This window comes from Symphalangus syndactylus, chromosome 3 (genome assembly GCF_028878055.3).
Source record: "Symphalangus syndactylus isolate Jambi chromosome 3, NHGRI_mSymSyn1-v2.1_pri, whole genome shotgun sequence".
Classification (NCBI taxonomy): domain Eukaryota; kingdom Metazoa; phylum Chordata; class Mammalia; order Primates; family Hylobatidae; genus Symphalangus; species Symphalangus syndactylus.
In genome coordinates, this window is record NC_072425.2 from 136,447,157 (window position 1) to 136,464,436 (window position 17,280).

The window sequence follows — 17,280 nt, forward strand, 5'->3', positions numbered from 1 at the left end:
TGTGGCGTCATTAGAGCCCGGCCCAGCTGGGGTCTCCCAGGCAACCGATATACACAGAGAACCACGTGGAGGAAAAGCACGCGAGTTTGGAGGGGGTGGAGCAGGAACAGAGGTGGACTGGAATGTCACACGACGGGGCAGCTGGAAGGTATTGGGAAAGAAGAGGGGTCATGGGAGAAGGCTAGGAACTTGAGCCCTGGGGCGTATCAACTTTCAGTTTTTAGGGAAGGCTAAACGTCCCCCGCTCACCTTCTCACCGGGCTGGGGGAGGTCCTGTTTCTTAGCCTCTTCTCTTTTTCTCTACTGTCAAAGACACTCTCCGCTCATTTTACTTCCATGGGACCAGTGATTAGTGATGAGTGCCTGAGTGGGTAAACGGAGGCACTGAGTCAATGAAGGAATTCTCTTTGGCTTTTTCAAGAAAAAGCCGAGACAAAACTTGAATTTTTGCTGCTCCCATTCCTTTTATGTAACTTTCTCCCGACTCCCCCGATGTTGATGAAGAAAACCGCACAACCAGGTAGCTGGGTACCAAGGCAAAGCCAGGTTTTGAACTTCAGCTGCTCCATCAACCCTTGCAGCTGCCCTTAACTCCTCCCATCTTCACCATAGATCTCTCTCTCCATCGCTACTCTCCTCAAGTCCTTCGTTCTCTTCTATTTCCCAGAGAAATCAGACGCAATCAAGAGGGGAATACTTAAATTTCTACCTACAAACATGTGTGAATCCATTCTTATCAGGAGCAGTGAAAGAGGCACCCCGTTCTTGTCCAAGGCACAATTCCCTTCTTGATTTCAACTCTTGTTTTTTTTTTTTTTTTTTTTTTTTGTTGTTGTTTTGTTTTTTTGAGACGGAGTGTAACTCTTGTTGCCAAGGCTAGAGTGCAATGGCGCGATCTCAGCTCACTGCAACCTCTGGGTTCAAGCAATTCTCCTGCCTCAGCCTCCCAGGTAGCTGGGATTACAGGCGTGCGACACCACGCCAGGCTGTTTTGTTTTTGTTTTTGTTTTTGTTTTTAAGACAGAGTCTTGCTCTCTCATCCAGGCTGGAGTGCAATGGCACAATCTCGGCTCACTGCAACCTCCTCCTGCCGGGTTCAAGTGATTCTTGTGCCTCAGCCTCCCGAGTAGCTGGGATTACAGGAGCCCGCCACCACACCTGGCTAATTTTTGTATTTTTAGTAGAGACAGGGTTTCACCGTGTTGGTCAGGCTGGTCTTGAACTCCTGACCTCAGGTGATCCACCAGCCTCAGACCCCCAAAGTGCTGGGATTACAGATGTGAGCCACTGCGCCAGGCCCCAGCTAATTTTTTGTATTTAGTAGAGATGGGGTTTCACCATGTTATATTTCCTTAGGGCCCTCATTCCATCATTTCATTTTACAGATGGATATTGGACATGCCAGTCACTCTTCTAGAAACTGGGGATATAGCAGGGAACAAAACAGGCACAATCCCTGTCCTCAGGGAGCTTACATTCTAGTAGAAGCAGGACTAAATAAATAGAGTATGTAACATGTTAGATGGTGCCAAGAGCTATGGGGCACATCAAGCAAGGAGGAGGTGTGTTCAGAGAAGGTAGCATTCAAGTGACCTGAGGGAGGCTAGGCGTGAACTACACATAAATGTGGGGAAAGAATGTTCTAGGCAGAGGGAAGAGTAAAAACAAAGGTCCTGAGGTGGGAGTAACCTGCCACTTTCGAGGAAGAACAAAGTCAATGTGGCTGGAGTGAAGAGAGAGAAAGATAGGGAAAGAGTGGGAGATGCAATCAGAGAGGTCAGGGAATGACCCAGCCTGTAGGTCCCCAAGGCCATTCTGAGGACTTTGGCTTTTATGAAGCTGCTGGAAGATTTTGAAACAGGGGTGTCCAATCTTTTGGCTTCCCTGGGTTATGGTAGAAGAAGAATTATTGTCTTGGGCCACACATAAAATACACTAACACTAAAGATAGCTGATGAGCTTTAAAAAAAAAACACACAAAAAAAACCTCATAATGTTTTAAGAAAGTTTACGAATTTGTGTGGGGCCACGTTCAAAGCCATCCTGGGCCACATGTGGCCTGCATACTGTGGGTTGGACAAGTTTGTTTTGAGCAGAGGAGGGACATGGATCTGATTTTTGTTTTAACAAAATACCTTTTGCTACTGTGTAGGGAACAGATCTGAAGAGAGCAGAAGCGGGAGACCATTTAGGAGGCCATTGTGAGCGTCTGGTTAGTGTGGTGGCAGGACAGGTGATGCAAAGTGGTGGATTTTGGAAGTATTTTGAATGTGGACTAACAGGATTTTCTGATGAATTAGGCAGTGTGGGGAGGAGGGAGGAATTTTTCACCTGAACTTTAACTGAGAAGGGGAAGGCTGTGGTAGGAGAATCGCTTGAACCTGGGAGGCAGAGGTTTCGGTGAGCTGAGATGGTGCCACTGTACTCCAGCCTGGGCGACAGAGAGAGACACAGTTTCAAAACAAAAAACAAAAAACATATGTCTACTAGGCATCCAAATGGAGATGTCAGGAAAGCAGCTGCATGTGCAAGTTTGGCGTGGTCTGGGCTGGCGATAAAAGATTGGGAGTCATCAGCATATGGAAGTTATTTAAAGCCAGGAGATGAGAAGAATTACCAAGGGAGCAAGTGTAGCTAGAAAAGATGTGCAAGGACTTAATTCTGGAGCTCTCCAATATGAGCTTGAGATCAGTTGGAACCATCAGAGAGATGGAGGCATAGGACCAGTGTAGTGAGGAAAAAAACCCCAGGAGATGGTGGTATGCTAAAGGCCAAGAGAAGGAAACTTACCAAGGAGGAGGGAAAGGTCAATTGTGTCAAATGTGGCCCATAAATTAAGTAAGATGAGTTTGAGAATTGATTGATTGATTTTTTTTTTTTTTTTATGTTTTGTCCCTCCCTTGCCCCCCCCACTGGAAAGTATATAGAGCAAAGATAATTGATTGAAGGTCATTGGTAATTTTGACAAGAACAGTTTTGGTGGAGTGATGGGGGTAAAAGTCTGATTGCAGATGAGTTTAAGAAAGAATGGGAGGAGAGGAATGGAAACAGTATAGGCAACTCTTTGGAGGAGTTTTGTTGTAAAGGAAGGAGAGAAATTGGATGGGAGCTAAAAGGAGAAGTGACGTCAAGAAAATTTATTAAGTGGGAAGAAATAGTTATAGGTTACATGCTGATGGGGAAGAGCCAGTAGAGAGTGAAGGTTGACAATGCAGTGGGGAGTGAGGAGAATGTCTGGAGAAATATCCCTGATGAGGGGAGAAGGGATTGGACAGAGTCCAGAAGCAGAGGGGCTGGCTTTGGTTAGAGGACTGATGGCTCATGCAAAGTAAAAAGAGAGAAGGCACGATATTTGGGCATAGATGTGGGAAGGTGGATTGATGTGGGGGAAACTGGTGGATATTATCTCTTTGTGGCCTTTTTTTTTTCCTCTTAGTGAATTCGGAAGCAGGGTCAGCTGACTGTGAGGATGAAGGGGAAAGGCTTAGAAGTTTGAACCTAGAGGTGGAGTTCTAAAAAAGTCACTGAGAGCAGTGATTCTCAAACTTTAGTGTGTATCAAAACCACCTAGAGAGCCTATTAAAGCCCTCCCACAGCCTGGGCAACATAGAGAGACCCCGTCTCTACAAAAAATAAAAAAATCAGCCGGGTGTGGTGGTGTGCGCTTGTAGTTCAGCTACTTAAGAGGCTGAGATGGGAGGATTGCTTGAGCCTGGGAGGTTAAGGCTGCAGTGAGCTGTGATCGTGCCACTGCACTCCAGCCTGAGCTACAGGGTGAGATGCTATCTCAAAAGAAAAAAAAAAAGCCCTCCCTTCCCTCAGACATTCTGATTCAGTAGGTCTAGGATGGGCCCAGGAATCTGCATTTCTAACAAGTTCCGGGTGATGCTGCAGTCGCCTGTATGGGGACGATCCTTTGAGAACTACTGTGTGAGAGAGATGGGCAGTGACTGGACTCAAATTCCCACAAATGCAGTGTGGTTGTCAGGCAGCATCAGGGGCCCAGCTGAGGTTAGAAATCATGACTTGAAAGTGTCTCCAATCACATCCCACTCACAATTGCTTGCACATGTTTGGAGTCCTATCTCTTTAAAACTTCCATTTTCTACTGAATTTTCCTTTGACATATAAAAGGCTCCACACTCTTCCTCTTTAAAAAATGAAAATCTTTAACTTAGGTTCTAGCTCTCCCCTCTTCACAATTCTCTTGGCAGAGTTGTGCATCCTGTATTTCCCCACCTCCTAGTCTATGCAGCATCCACAACACATCTGCTCTCCCTCCAACCTCAGGACACTTCTGTTAGGCATCATTACTGATCTAGATGCTAAATCCAATGGGCACTTTTTAATTGTAATCAGTCACTTGACCACCTACAAATCTGATACCTCCAACCATTTCCTCTCTCAGCTGTCTCCTCCTTTAGGTTTTGTGGACACACTGCTTTTCTGGTTTTCCTCCTGACAGCTGTCACCTCCTCATCCTCCTTTTAGGGCAGTGTATAGCACAGTGGTTGTTATATGTGCAGGTTGTAGATTTACCGGGATAACTTCTGATTTCTCTGGCTCCTAGCTGTGAGACATGAAACATTTGTATCTATTTTTTCATATATTTACAAAAGTGAGGATGGGCATAGTAACATATGCCTGTGGTCCCAGCTGCCTGGGAGGCTGAGGTGGGAGGATGGCTTGAGCTCAGGAGTTTGAGTCCAGCTTGGGCAACATAGGGAGACATTGCCACTTAAAAAAAAAAAAAAGGCTGGGCACAGTGGCTCACACCTGTAATCCCAGCACTTCGGGAGGCCGAGGCGGGTGGATCACGAGGTCAGGAGATCGAGACCATCCTGGCTAACACAGTGAAACCCTGTCTCTACTGAAAATACAAAAAATTAGCCGGGTGTGGTGGCAGGCGCCTGTAGTCCCAGCTACTCAGGAGGCTGGGGCAGGAGAATGGCGTGAACCCGGGAGGCGGAGCTTGCAGTGAGCCGAGATTGTGCCACTGCACTCCAGCCTCGGCGACAGAGCGAGACTCCATCTCAAAAAAAAAAAAAGATAGTAGTAGTACCTGCTTCACAGGGTTCTCATTTGAGGATCCAATGAGTCAGTATGCATAAAAAGCTTACAACAATGCCTGGCACATAGTGAGTATGTAAGGTCATCACTCCGAGCTACTACTCATCTGTCAGGTGCTACTTGTATAGGCTGATGATGCAAAAAAATCTGTATTTTCAAGCAGGCCTCATTCCTGAGCAGCAGTCATAATTATCCACCTGCCTCCTGACATCCCTAGATGCCTCGTCAGCATCTCAGCCTTGACATGCCCAAACCTTCAACTCAGCATTTTTCACTCAGTTTGCCCCCTTTCTTTATTTCCCACATCCACGAATGGCCCCACCATCTGTCCAGTTCCATGGTCAGAAATTTGGTAGTTTCTAGCTTCTCTCAGTCCCTTGATTCTTTTTTTTTTTTTTTTTTTTTGAGACGGAGTCTCGCTCTGTCGCCCAGGCTGGAGTGCAGTGGTGCGATCTCGGCTCACTGCAAACTTCACCTTCTGGATTCAAGCGATTCTCCTGCCTCAGCCTCCCAAGTAGCTGGGATTACTGGAGCCTGCCACCATGCCTGGCTAATTTTTGTATTTTTGTAGAGATGGGGTTTCGCTATGTTGGCCAGCCTGGTCTCAAACTCCTGACCTCAGGTGATCCACCCGCCTCGGCCTCCCAAAGTGCTGGGATTACAGATGTGAGCCATTGTGCCTGGCCACAGTCCCTTGATTCTTATAGTGGTATTATGTTATTCTACAGACTCAGATATGCAGGAGCATACATATAACATTGTTTTTCTGTAATATAACTACATTTATATTATTTTTTACACATGTTTTATTCTTCTGAGACTGTCTTGCTATGTTGTGCAGGCTAGTCTCGAACTCCAGGGCTTAAGGTATCCTCTGGCCTCAGCCTCCAAGTAGCTGGGATTACAGATGTATGCCACAGTGCCTGGCTCTTATGTTTCTATTCTGAGCCAGCTTCTATTCTCCTGGGATGTTGGATGCTTAATTTTAATCCATTGGTGGAATCTCCCCTCCTCTCTCCAGGGATTGCCTTAATTCTGGGAGGGTGTCTCTTATGTATATATTTTGCCAAAGCACTGGCGGAAGTGGGTCCTGTTATTAAGTGGCCACCCAATGTCCTCTGAGGTATCCTCTGCCTGGCTCCTGCTTGTATGGCCTCTTTAGGTCTGGTGTCTCTGTGCTACCTCTCAGTTGCTCTTGGACACAGGGTTTATTCTACTGCTCCTATGCCCTGGAGTAGCATAAGAAAGTTTGGCACTGTCCATGGTTCAAGCTGCCTCCACAATAGGCTACACTCTGCAGCCATATCTTCTTTTGGGGGGTCTTGTCTCCTTCCTATGGCTCTACCTTGGATATAGGTCTGGGGCTCCACTGCCATCAGGTCTCAAAAACCTACTTGGGGGTTTTGCTGTCTCTCTGCACTCAGGTGCCTGAGGACGGAACCCACCACTGTCTGTGCTGTCACTGCGTTCCCGCTGGCTCTTGCCTGCGAGTTGTTCTCATGCCATGGAACTGGGGTGAAATCAATGCAAGGCCTTGCTTTATCCAGAATATTTCCTGCACATCTTCTATCCAGACTGGGAGTCCTTTCTGTTTTCCTAAGGGCCTGCCTAGGCAACTGAAATTCAAAAGTCAGAAGTGGCTTTCCGTTTCCCCTCATTTTTGTTGTTGCATCTTTTCACTGAGGCATTAGCGCAAAGGCTGGGCTGCTCAAGCTGAGGCTATAGAAGGGGAAGAAACCACAAATAATATTGGAAGATGTCATCATATCTCCTATATCCAGTGGGGGCCATGGATTCTACATCTTTAGCCCCCCCTAAAATTTCCCCCTTTTCACCCATGTTGCTTCTGTCGTAGTTTGGGGTTTTATTGTTGTATTTCTTCTGGTTTGAGTGTATTCCCTTCCTAATCACAGGGTTAGGTTGCTGAAACGGTGGGAGGTTTTGCAGATGAAGATCCTTGATAAAAGATAAGATTCAGAAAACTGAATCACCTATGAAATGCCTGATAAATACTGTATCTTCACTAAAATCACAACTAAAATTTAGCACACTAAATAAATTATCAACAACAGATCTGAAATTAGCAGTAGTGTGTATTGTGTAATTTCCACGTATCCCTGGGTGATTTAATGTTTTTAGGATTTCCCTGCAGTTCCAACAGGAGAGTGGTAAATCCAGTTTGTTTTGATGCAGATGATGTATTGTTAGATATTCTCTTTGGGTCAAGTTGTTAATCCAGACATCCAATACCTTCTGATTTGAGGATTTCCAGTTATTGCCCTCACTGGCCCCATTGTGGTCTTCAAAACAGCTTTGGGGGACCTGGCTTGAGATTAGATCCTATGATGTTTGAAACCTTGGTCAAGGGAAGCAGGAAAAACTACTTAAAAGTCACAGGCTGGGCACAGTGGCTCATGCCTGTAATCCCAGCACTTTGGGAGGCCAAGGCGGGTGGATCACAAGGTCAAGAGATCGAGACCATCCTGGCCAACATGGTGAAACCACGTCTCTACTAAAAATACAAAAAATTAGCCGGGTGTGGTGGCGGGTGCCTGTAGTCCCAGCTATTCGGGAGGCTGAGGCAGGAGAATCACTTGAACCCGGGAGGCAGAGGTTGCAGTGAGCCGAGATTGTGCCACTGCACTCCAGCCTGGTGACAGAATGAGACTCCATTTCAAAAAAAAAAAAAAAAAAAGTTGCAGCCAGGCGTGGTGACTCATGCCTATAATCCCAGCACTTTGGGAGGCCAAGGTGGGTGGATTGCTTGAGCCCAGTAGTTTGAGGCCAACCTGGGCAACATGGAGAAACCCTGTCTTTACAAAAAATTAGCCAGGAGTGGTGGCACAGGCCTGTAGCCTCAGCTACTTCGGAGGCTGAGGTGAGAGGATCACTTGAGCCCAGGGGGAAGAGGTTGCAGTGAGCCATGATCATGCCACTGCACTCCAGCCTGGATGACAGAGCGAGGCCCTGTCCCCCCCCCCCCCAAAAAAAAAAATGCAAGCACTTTTCACTTTCTAGAGAAGGAGACTTCAGTTTTTCAGTTCTTTGGGCTGACTGTTCTTTGCTTTGGGAAAATCACTACAAACGGCTTTATTTCCTAAGGACAAAGCCATATCCACCAGTGACCTGAGCAGGGAACGTTAAATGTGTGTGAGTGGGAATTGTGTTTTTATGGCTTCTTGCTTTGTAGGGGGTGACGGGGGAGAGAGGCGTTTCTTCTCCCCGAGTGTCCAGTGCACTGTGTGGAACACTGTTGCTGGGGCTTGGTCTAGCAGGTGTTCACAGGAACTGAGGAGCAAGACAGAGGGCTAGGGAGGGCTAGGGAGGGCTCTTCTTTCTGTCTCCTGTTTCCCTGTGTCCAACTTTCCCTTGTTTTATAAGGACACTAGTCATTAGATTAGGGCCCACCTCATCTTAACTTGATTACACTTGCAGAGCCTGTTTCCAGGTGCAGTCACATTGACAGGTGTTGGGGATAAGTGTCTTGCTTACCTCTCTTCTGGTAAGCAGCCCTGCTCTCTGGAGCTCCTGGTGTCTGGTTTTGGTATCGCCATCTTTTGTTTCTGGGAGTTGTCCAGTAGAACTTTCTGTGATGACAGAAAATGATTTCTGCTTCTATCCAGTACGTCAGCTACTAGTCTCATGTGGCCACTGAGCGCTTGAAATGTGGCCGGTGTGACTGAGGAACTGAATTTTAAATTTATGTAAATTTAATTGGTTTAAGTTTAGTCTCATCACAGTAAATTCTTCATCACAGTAAATTCTTTTCCCTATCTAGAAGAATAAGAAACATCGCTGAGTTCTAATTCCAGTTTTGCTACTAAGGACATGGCATTGATCAAGTCTATCTTTCCTGTATGCCTTTAGGTCTTCTCTGAACTGAGGTTACCGATTTATTGCAAAAACACACTGATATTAATTACCAAGCACTTGACCTCAGGTGAAATTTAATATGAATGCTTTGGAAACAGAGGGCCAGAGGTGAGAAGGAACTGGGTGGGCTCTAGACGTAGGGGGCCCGATGGACATTTCCGGGTGTTCTGACTTGACATGTGCTGTGAGCACGTGAGTGGTTTGCTGGGGCTGGGGGCGCTGTGGGTGTGCGATGTCTGTGCTCCTCTGTAGGAAGTGGACTTCTGCTGTCAGCTATGCTGAGGCAGGAAATAAGGAATGGGGGAGTGGTGGGCCTTGGACTAGCTGTAAAGAGAAACCTCCCCCTCTTTGGGCCTCATGGCGCTATGTCCTGGACTCTGAGGTTGGGGTGTGCTCAGAGCATTCCTGGGCTGAAGGTAAGCTGACTTTTGCCTCAGGGAGCCAGGCAGAGAGGTTCCTTTAAGGGCCCTTCCTCTTGTTCCGCCTCCCTACACGAGTGCAGTAACTATGGAGCAGCTCCGCCTTGAGAGAGGCAAGATCCTTCCTTGCCTCTTCCAGCTTCTGGAGCCTCAGGTGTTTGTTGACTTGTGACTGCATCACTCCAATCTCTGCCTCCGTCTTCACATGGCCTTCTTCTCTCTGTCTCCTGTTTCCCTGTGTCCAACTTTCCCTTGTTTTATAAGGACACTAGTCATTAGATTAGGGCCCACCTCATCTTAACTGATTACACCTGCAGAGCCCGTTTCCGGGTGCGGTCACATTGACAGGTGTTGGGGATAAGTGTCTTGCTTACCTCTCTTCCGGTAAGCAGCCCTGCTCTCTGGAGCTCTTGGTGTCTGGTTTCGCCATCTTTTGTTTCTGGCAGCTGCTGGCTTCAGGGGACTTTAGCTCCTTTACAACTGGCTCCTGGCCCATTGTCTTCCTCTCTGCCCTTCTCCTCCATCATCTTGGGATGTCAGCAGCCATGTGGACGATCCTTCCAGCTCTCCGGCCTGTCACTTTGGAACTCTTGAGTCCCTTTCTCATTGTGGGTCATCTGCCCACCCGCCAGCGTCTTCACGTCCTTACACAGTAGATTCTACAATGCCTCATTAGACTCTCTCCTTTGCCAACTTCCTTCACTTTTTTTTGCGCCTCCTTTTTTCTGCTGCTTTTGCCTGGAATCACCTGGATCTTTGCTGAAGCCATCTTCTCCACCTCCCTGTGCCTGCACTCACGCAGTTGGAAGATACGGATCACCTGATTAGGTCCACTTTACGTTCAGGACCACAGACCTCAGATGGACATACTCAGCACTGCCCAGCATTTCTATTATGTTTCCCTGGTATGTTTATTTTCCTGCCATATTTTCCATTGCTGTATAACACATGTCCCAAAATCTAGTGGCTAAAAAAATACCCATTTATTTTATTATTATTATTTTTTTAAAAATGGTAGACATGAGGTCTCATATGTTGCCCAGGCTGGTTTCAAACTCCTGAGTTCAAGCAATCCTCCTGCCTCAGCCTCCCAAAATGCTAGGATTACAGGCATGAGCCACTGCACCTGGACAATATCCATTTCTTATCTTACAGCCTATAGGTCAGAAGTCCTGGTGGGCTCAGCTGGTTCTCTGGTCAGGGTTCCACAAGACCAAAATCAAGGTGTCAGCTGGGCTGGACTCATGTCTGGAGGCTTGGGGCAAGGATCCACTTCCAGGTTCATTCAGGTTGTTGGTAGACTCCAATTCCTCATGGCTACAGGTGTGTGGCCCCTGTTTCCTTGCGTTAAAGAAAAATCTGAGGCACAATAATATTTTTGAGTTTATTTGAGTAAGAAGCAATTGATGAATTGGGAAACACCAAACTGAAGAGGTCTGTTCTGGCGGCAAGCCATCTGGGGCAAGTATTTATGGGGTAAATACAGAAGCAAAATCAATAAATTATTTGGTTGGTTGCAATTATACAATTGCCTTATTTGGCCTATCCTGTTGGAAAGTCCTTGGTTATATAGTATAACTGTGTTGGGTATTTCTGACTGGTTGAGCCTGTGATTTATTTTTCCTTAATATAGGCATTTATAAGAAAAAAGTCAAGTTTCACTTATGTTTGCAAATCAAGCAAGGTTTAGGTCTCGTTATGAAGCCTCACTGGTTTTGTCTGCTCAGGGATTCTTCAGGCCTAGTATCCCTTTAAATTTACTTTAACAGTTCCCCGCTTTTGGTCATTCTTCTAGCAAGCTGAGAGTGTGACCAAACAGTATAGCATTACTCTCGGTAACCAGGTTACCATTATTGACTAGTTACTGGAACAAAGAATCGTGTAGATGTTGTCATTCTCAACAGTTGCATTGGAATGTAACGTCAGGTAGTCATCATTATCTGCGGTTGCAGAGTCATCATAGGCTTGAGTGGTGGGGTTGTTGAGTTCTTCTAGTTGTCTAATCCTGATGGCAATTATTTGATGTGTGAGTGGTTAGGGTCTCACACCTGAATGCTGCTGGAAAGCATTCAAATCCCTTGAGAGGATACAATGGACTACAGAGATGAAAACCATGATTATAAGGAGAATAATAGCAAGAATTGAAAATTCTCTGGAGCAGACATTGAGCTCAGGAGTTCAAGACCAGCCTGGCCAACATGGTGAAACCCTGTCTCTACTAAAAATTCAAAAAGCCAAGAATTAACCCATTAAATAAATCAGTAGATCAGGTAGATCACACCTATCTGATGAGGAAGTTACATTTGTTTAAGATCTTTTGAATTGGAGGCAATAATTTTTTTTAAATTATTTCCATAGCTTTTTAGGGGAACAGGTGGTATTTGGTTACATGAGTAAGTTCCTTAGTGGAGATCTGTGAGATTTTGCTGCATCCATCACCTGAGCAGTATACACTGAACCCAATTTGTGGTCTTTTATCCCTCACCTTCCTCCCACCCTTTTCCCCGAGTCCCCAAAGTCCATCGTATCATTCTTATGCCTTTGCATCCTCACAGCTTAGCTCCCACTTATGAGTGAGAACATATGATGTTTGGTTTTCCATTCCTGAGTTACTTCACTTAGAATAATAGTCTCCAGTTCCATCCAGGTTGCTATAAATCCATTAACTCCTTTTTTATGGCTGAATAGTATTCATATATATATATATATATATATATATATATATCTATCTATCTCACAGTTTCTTTATCCACTCATTGATTGATGGGCATTTGGGTTGGTTCCATATTTCTGCAGCTGTGAATTGTGCTGCTATAAACATGCATGTGCAAGTATCTTTTTCGTAAAATGACTTGTTTTCTGGGTAGATACTCAATAGTGGTAGTTCTACTTTTAGCTCCTTAAGGAATTTCCACTCTGTTTTCCACAGTGGTTGTACTAGTTTACATTCCCACCAGCAATGTAGAAGTGTTCCCTGATCACTGCATCCACACCAACATCTATTATTATTATTATTATTACTATTTTTTTTTTTTTTGAGATGGAGTCTCCCTCTGTCTCCCAGGCTGGAGTGCAGTGGTGTGATCTCAGCTCACTGCAAGCTCTGCCTCCTGGGTTCACACCATTCTCCTGCCTCAGCCTCCCGAGTAGTAGCTGGGACTACAGGCACCCACCACCACGCCCAGCTAATTTTTGTATTTTTAGTAGAGACGGGTTTCACTGTGTTAGCCAGGATGGTCTCGATCTCTTGACCTTGTGATCCGACCCACCCGCCTTGGCCTCCCAAAGTGCTGGGATTACAGGTGTGAGCCACCACACCCAGCCTGCATTATTTTTTGATTATGGCCATTCTTGCAAGAATAAGGATGTATCACATTGTGGTTTTAATTTGCATTTCCCTGATCGTTAGTGACGTTGAGCATTTTTTCATATGTTTGTTGGCCATTTGTATATCTTCTTTTGAGAATTGTGTATTCATGTCCATAGCCCACTTTTTGATGGGATAGTTTGTTTTTTTCTTGCTAATTTGTTTGAGTTCCCTGTAGATTCTGGATATTAGTCCTTTTTTGGATATATAGATTGTGAAGATTTTCTCCCACTCTGTAGGTTGTCTGTTTACTCTGCTGACTGTTCCTTTTGCTGTACAGGAGCTTTTTAGTGTAACTAAGTCCCACCTATTTATCTTTGTTTTTGTTGCATTTGCTTTTGGGTTCTTAGTAATGAAGTCTTTGCTTAAGCCAATGTCTAGAAGAGTTTTTTTTTCCAATGTTGTCTTCTAGAATTTTTATAGTTTCAGGTCTTAGATTTAAGTCCCTGATCCATCTTGAGTTGATTTTTGTATAAGGTGAGAGATGAGGATCCAGTTTCATTCTCCTATATGTGGCTTTCCAGGTATCCCATGGGGCAATAATTTCTAATTTATTGACATAGAAACAACATTTTTTTTTTGAGACAGGGTCTCACTCTGTCACCCAGGCTAGAATGCAGTGGTGCAATCGAGGCTCACTGCAGCCTTGACCTCCCAGCCACAAGGGATCCTCCCACCTCAGCCTCCCAAGTAGCTAGGACTACAGGCATATGCCACCACACCTGGCTAATTTTTGTATTTTTTTTGGAGATGGGGTTTCGCCACAGTGCCCAGGCTGGTCTCAAAATCCTAGGCTCGAGTGATCTGCCCACCTTGGCCTTCCAAAGTGCTGGGATTGTAAGTGTGAGCCACCATCCCTGGTAAAACACTTTTTTAATTAATAAAAGCACAAGCTCTTCTTTGTTAAACTGTGAGGTATCAAGCATTTCTGTTTTGGAATACTTTTGAGGCTAAATTGTTCATTTCAGATTATATTGCTTGAAAAGTATTCAAGTTATCATTCTATGAAAACAAAAGAAAAACAAAGATTAATTTTGGAGCAAATTATGATCTTAGTCTTTGTGTCTGGAGGGTCAAGATTTGTAGATTTGAGTTTGAAGTGTCTTTAGATGGTGGAATGAAGATGGCATTTGAGAGCTGGTTGTATCATCAGGTGGTGTTCTGGTGAACTCACATAGCAGCAGGCATAAAGGTTGTCTATACATGGTCTGTTGCAGTGATTTTTTCTGAAGTTTGAAGTCATTCAGTTTCAGCTTTTAGGACTTGAGAAAAGGGCAGTTTTAGTTTTTAATGAAATTAGAAAACTTCAGGATTCAATCCAGTTTATAGATGGATAACAACTCTCAAAGAAAATAAACAGGACTAGAATTTGGTAATTGGTGCTCTACAGTTTTCTGCTGAAACGTAATCTTTTTAATAGTCACTCTCATTTTTATAAAAAATAGTCACAGTTAGATTTTTTTAACAAAATAAGTCTAGTTTCAATAAGGTAGATCTGATTATATAAATGCAACACAGATATTCTATGTAAGTTTTAAAATATGATATTTTAGTCAGAGCTTTGGTAATATCCAAGGGGCTTTACTGACTTTGTATCTGTCAAGTTTAGTTTTTTAAAACTATCTGGTATCAGCACTCCCTTAGCCACCCCGGCTGATGTCTCAGTAAGTTGTGTGCCTCTACAGTCCACTGGCTTTGGGCTCAGTTCAGTACCAGGACTCGCCTAGGAGTTGCAGTCCTTGTGGCCTAGACTGCCTTTCAAGTTTCTTTAGAGCCCCAGAGCACTTTAGCCCATGGTGGTGAGGCTTGCGGGGACTCAAGTTCACACTGCTGGGATTGGCAATTCCCCTCTGGCTAGGGCTGCTTTAAATGCCCCTCCATGGGTGGGCATTAACTGAGTTTGGTTTTGTTTTGTTTTCTGCTATAACAGGGCACCACTGAGTTCAGTACTTCAAAATTGCTGTGCTCTCCCTCTCCCCAGTGCACAGAAACACTCTCCACACCATGCTGCTGCTGCTGGGGGATGGAGGATGGCGTCAGCGATTCAAGACTGTTTTTCCTACCTGTTCAGCACTTCTTTCAGCGATATGAGGTTAAATCCAGGTACTATGAGTGCTCATCTGATTTTTGGTTCTTATGAACCAAAACCAAGCACTTTGGTGCTTTTTGTGTGTGTGTGCGTGTGTGTGTGTGTAGATGTTAAATTGGTGTCCTTGCCAGGGAGGAGGGGACAATTAGTGGAGTCTCTTATTCTGCCATCTTGCTCTTCCTCAATATGCCCTGTCTTGCAGATCTTTTATAACTCTCTATATTTGTTCAGTTTGCGTCTTACTTGTTTTCTTCTTTATTATTCTGGAACAATCGTCTTGTTTTTAAGATAACATCATTCTCTTTCTCCTTTAAAGGAAACACATTCCTTATATAATTTTTCTTGCTAAAAACACACCTACTTCTAAAGTACAGTTTTTATATACAGTTGTTTTCTTTCTTTCTTTTTCTTTTTTCTTTTTGGAGTCTTCCTTTGTCACCCAGGCTGGAATGCAGTGGTTCAATCTCAGCAGCTCACTGCAGCCTCTGCCTCTCAGGTTCAAATGATTCTTGTGCCTCAGCCTCCCAAGTAGCTAGGATTACAGGCGTGTGCCACCACACCCAGCCATTTTTTTTTTTCTGTTTTTAGTAGAGATAGGGTTTTGCCATGTTGGCAAGGCTGGTCTTGAACTCCTGGCCTTAAGTGATTCACCTGCCTTGGCCTCCCAAAGTGCTAGAATTACAGGCTTGAGCCCTGCGCCCAGCTGAGTTATTTTCCTTCATCTTTACTACTTCTAGTAGTCTTTATTACATATATTAATTAGAATTATTTTTTATTTTTTATTTTTTGAGATGAGGTCTCTGTCACCTGGACTGGGAGTGCAGTGGTGTGATCTTGCCTCACTGTAACCTCCGCCTTCTGGGCTCAAGTAATCCTCCTACTTCAGCCTCCTGAGTAGCTGGGACCACAGATGTATGCCACCATGCTGGGCTAATTTTTTATTTTTTATTTTTTAATTTTTGGTAGAAAGGGGGTTTTACCATGGTGCCTAGGTTTTTTTTTGTTTTTTTTTCCCCTTTGAGACAGGGTCTCACTTTGTTGCCCAGGCTGGAGTGCAGTGGCATGATCTCGGCACACTGAACCTCTGCCCTGGGGCTCAAGCCATCTTCCCACCTCAGTCTCCCAAGTAGCTGGGACTACAGGCATGTGCCACCAAGCCTGGCTAATTTTTAAAATTTTTTGTAGAGATGGGGTCTCACTATGTTGCCCAGGCTGGTCTCAAACTCTTGGGCTGAAGTGAGTCTTGGCCTCCCAAAGTGGGAATGTAAATGGACTAAATTTCCCATTTAAAAGATGTAGATTGAAACTGGCTCTGGTGGCTCATACCTGTAATCCCAACACTTTGGGAGGCCAAGACAGGAAGATTGCTTGAGGCCAAGAGTTCGAGACCAGCCTGGACAACATATTGAGACCTCTTATTTAAAAAAAATTAAAGAATTAGCTGGGTGTGGTGGCACATGCCTGTAGTCCCAGGTACTTGGGAGGCTTAAGCAGGAGGATCACTGGAGCCCAGGAGTTTGAGGCTGCAGTGAGCCATGATCATGTCACTGCACTCCTGCTTGGGCAACAGAGCAATCCCCTGCCTCTAAATAGATTAGATAGATAGATAGATAGATAGATAGATGAGATTAGCTTAATGGATTAAAAAAGAAGACCCAACTATATGCTGCCAATGAGAAACTCACCTCACCCCTATAAAGATACACATAGACTGAAAGTGAAGGGATGGCAAAATATATTTCATGCGAATGGAAACTAAAAGTGAGCAGGCATAACTATACTTAGACAAAATAGGCTTTGAGTTAGAACCTATAAAAAGAGAAAAAGAAGGATATTATATAATAGGGGATCAATTCAGCAAGAAAAATGTAACAATTGTAAATACATATACACCCAACACTGGAGCACCCACATATATTAAGGAAGCATCATTAGATCTAAAAGGAAGATAGACCCTCAATACAACAATAGTTGGGGACTTCAGCACCCCACTCTCAGCATTGGACACGTCATCTAGATAGAAAATCAACAATGAAACATCAGATTTAAACCGCATCATAGACTAAATGGATCTAACAACAGACATTTACAGAATATTTCACTGAACAGCTGCAGAATATACATTCTTTTCATTAGCACATGGAATATTTTCCATGATTGACCATATGTTAGGAGAGAAACAAGTTTCACAAAATTTGTTAAACAATTGAAATCATATTAAGTATTTTATCTGACTGTAATGGAATAAAACTAGACATCAAGAACAAGAGAAACATTTGATACTATACAAATACATGGGAATTAAACAACATGATCCTGAATGACTAAGTAAAGGAAGAAATTAGGAATTAAATTTAAAAATTTATTGAAACAAATGAAAATAGAGACACAACATAGCAAAACCTATGGGAGATAGCAAAAGCAGTAGCAAGAGGTAAGTTTATAGCAATAAATGCCTACAC

General features: G+C 44.2%; 1 pseudogene; it reads left to right on the forward strand.

The window, feature by feature from the left end:
* The window catches only part of LOC129478580 (uncharacterized), a 142,159-nt pseudogene that overhangs the window by 249 nt on the left and 124,630 nt on the right, over window positions 1-17,280 (forward strand).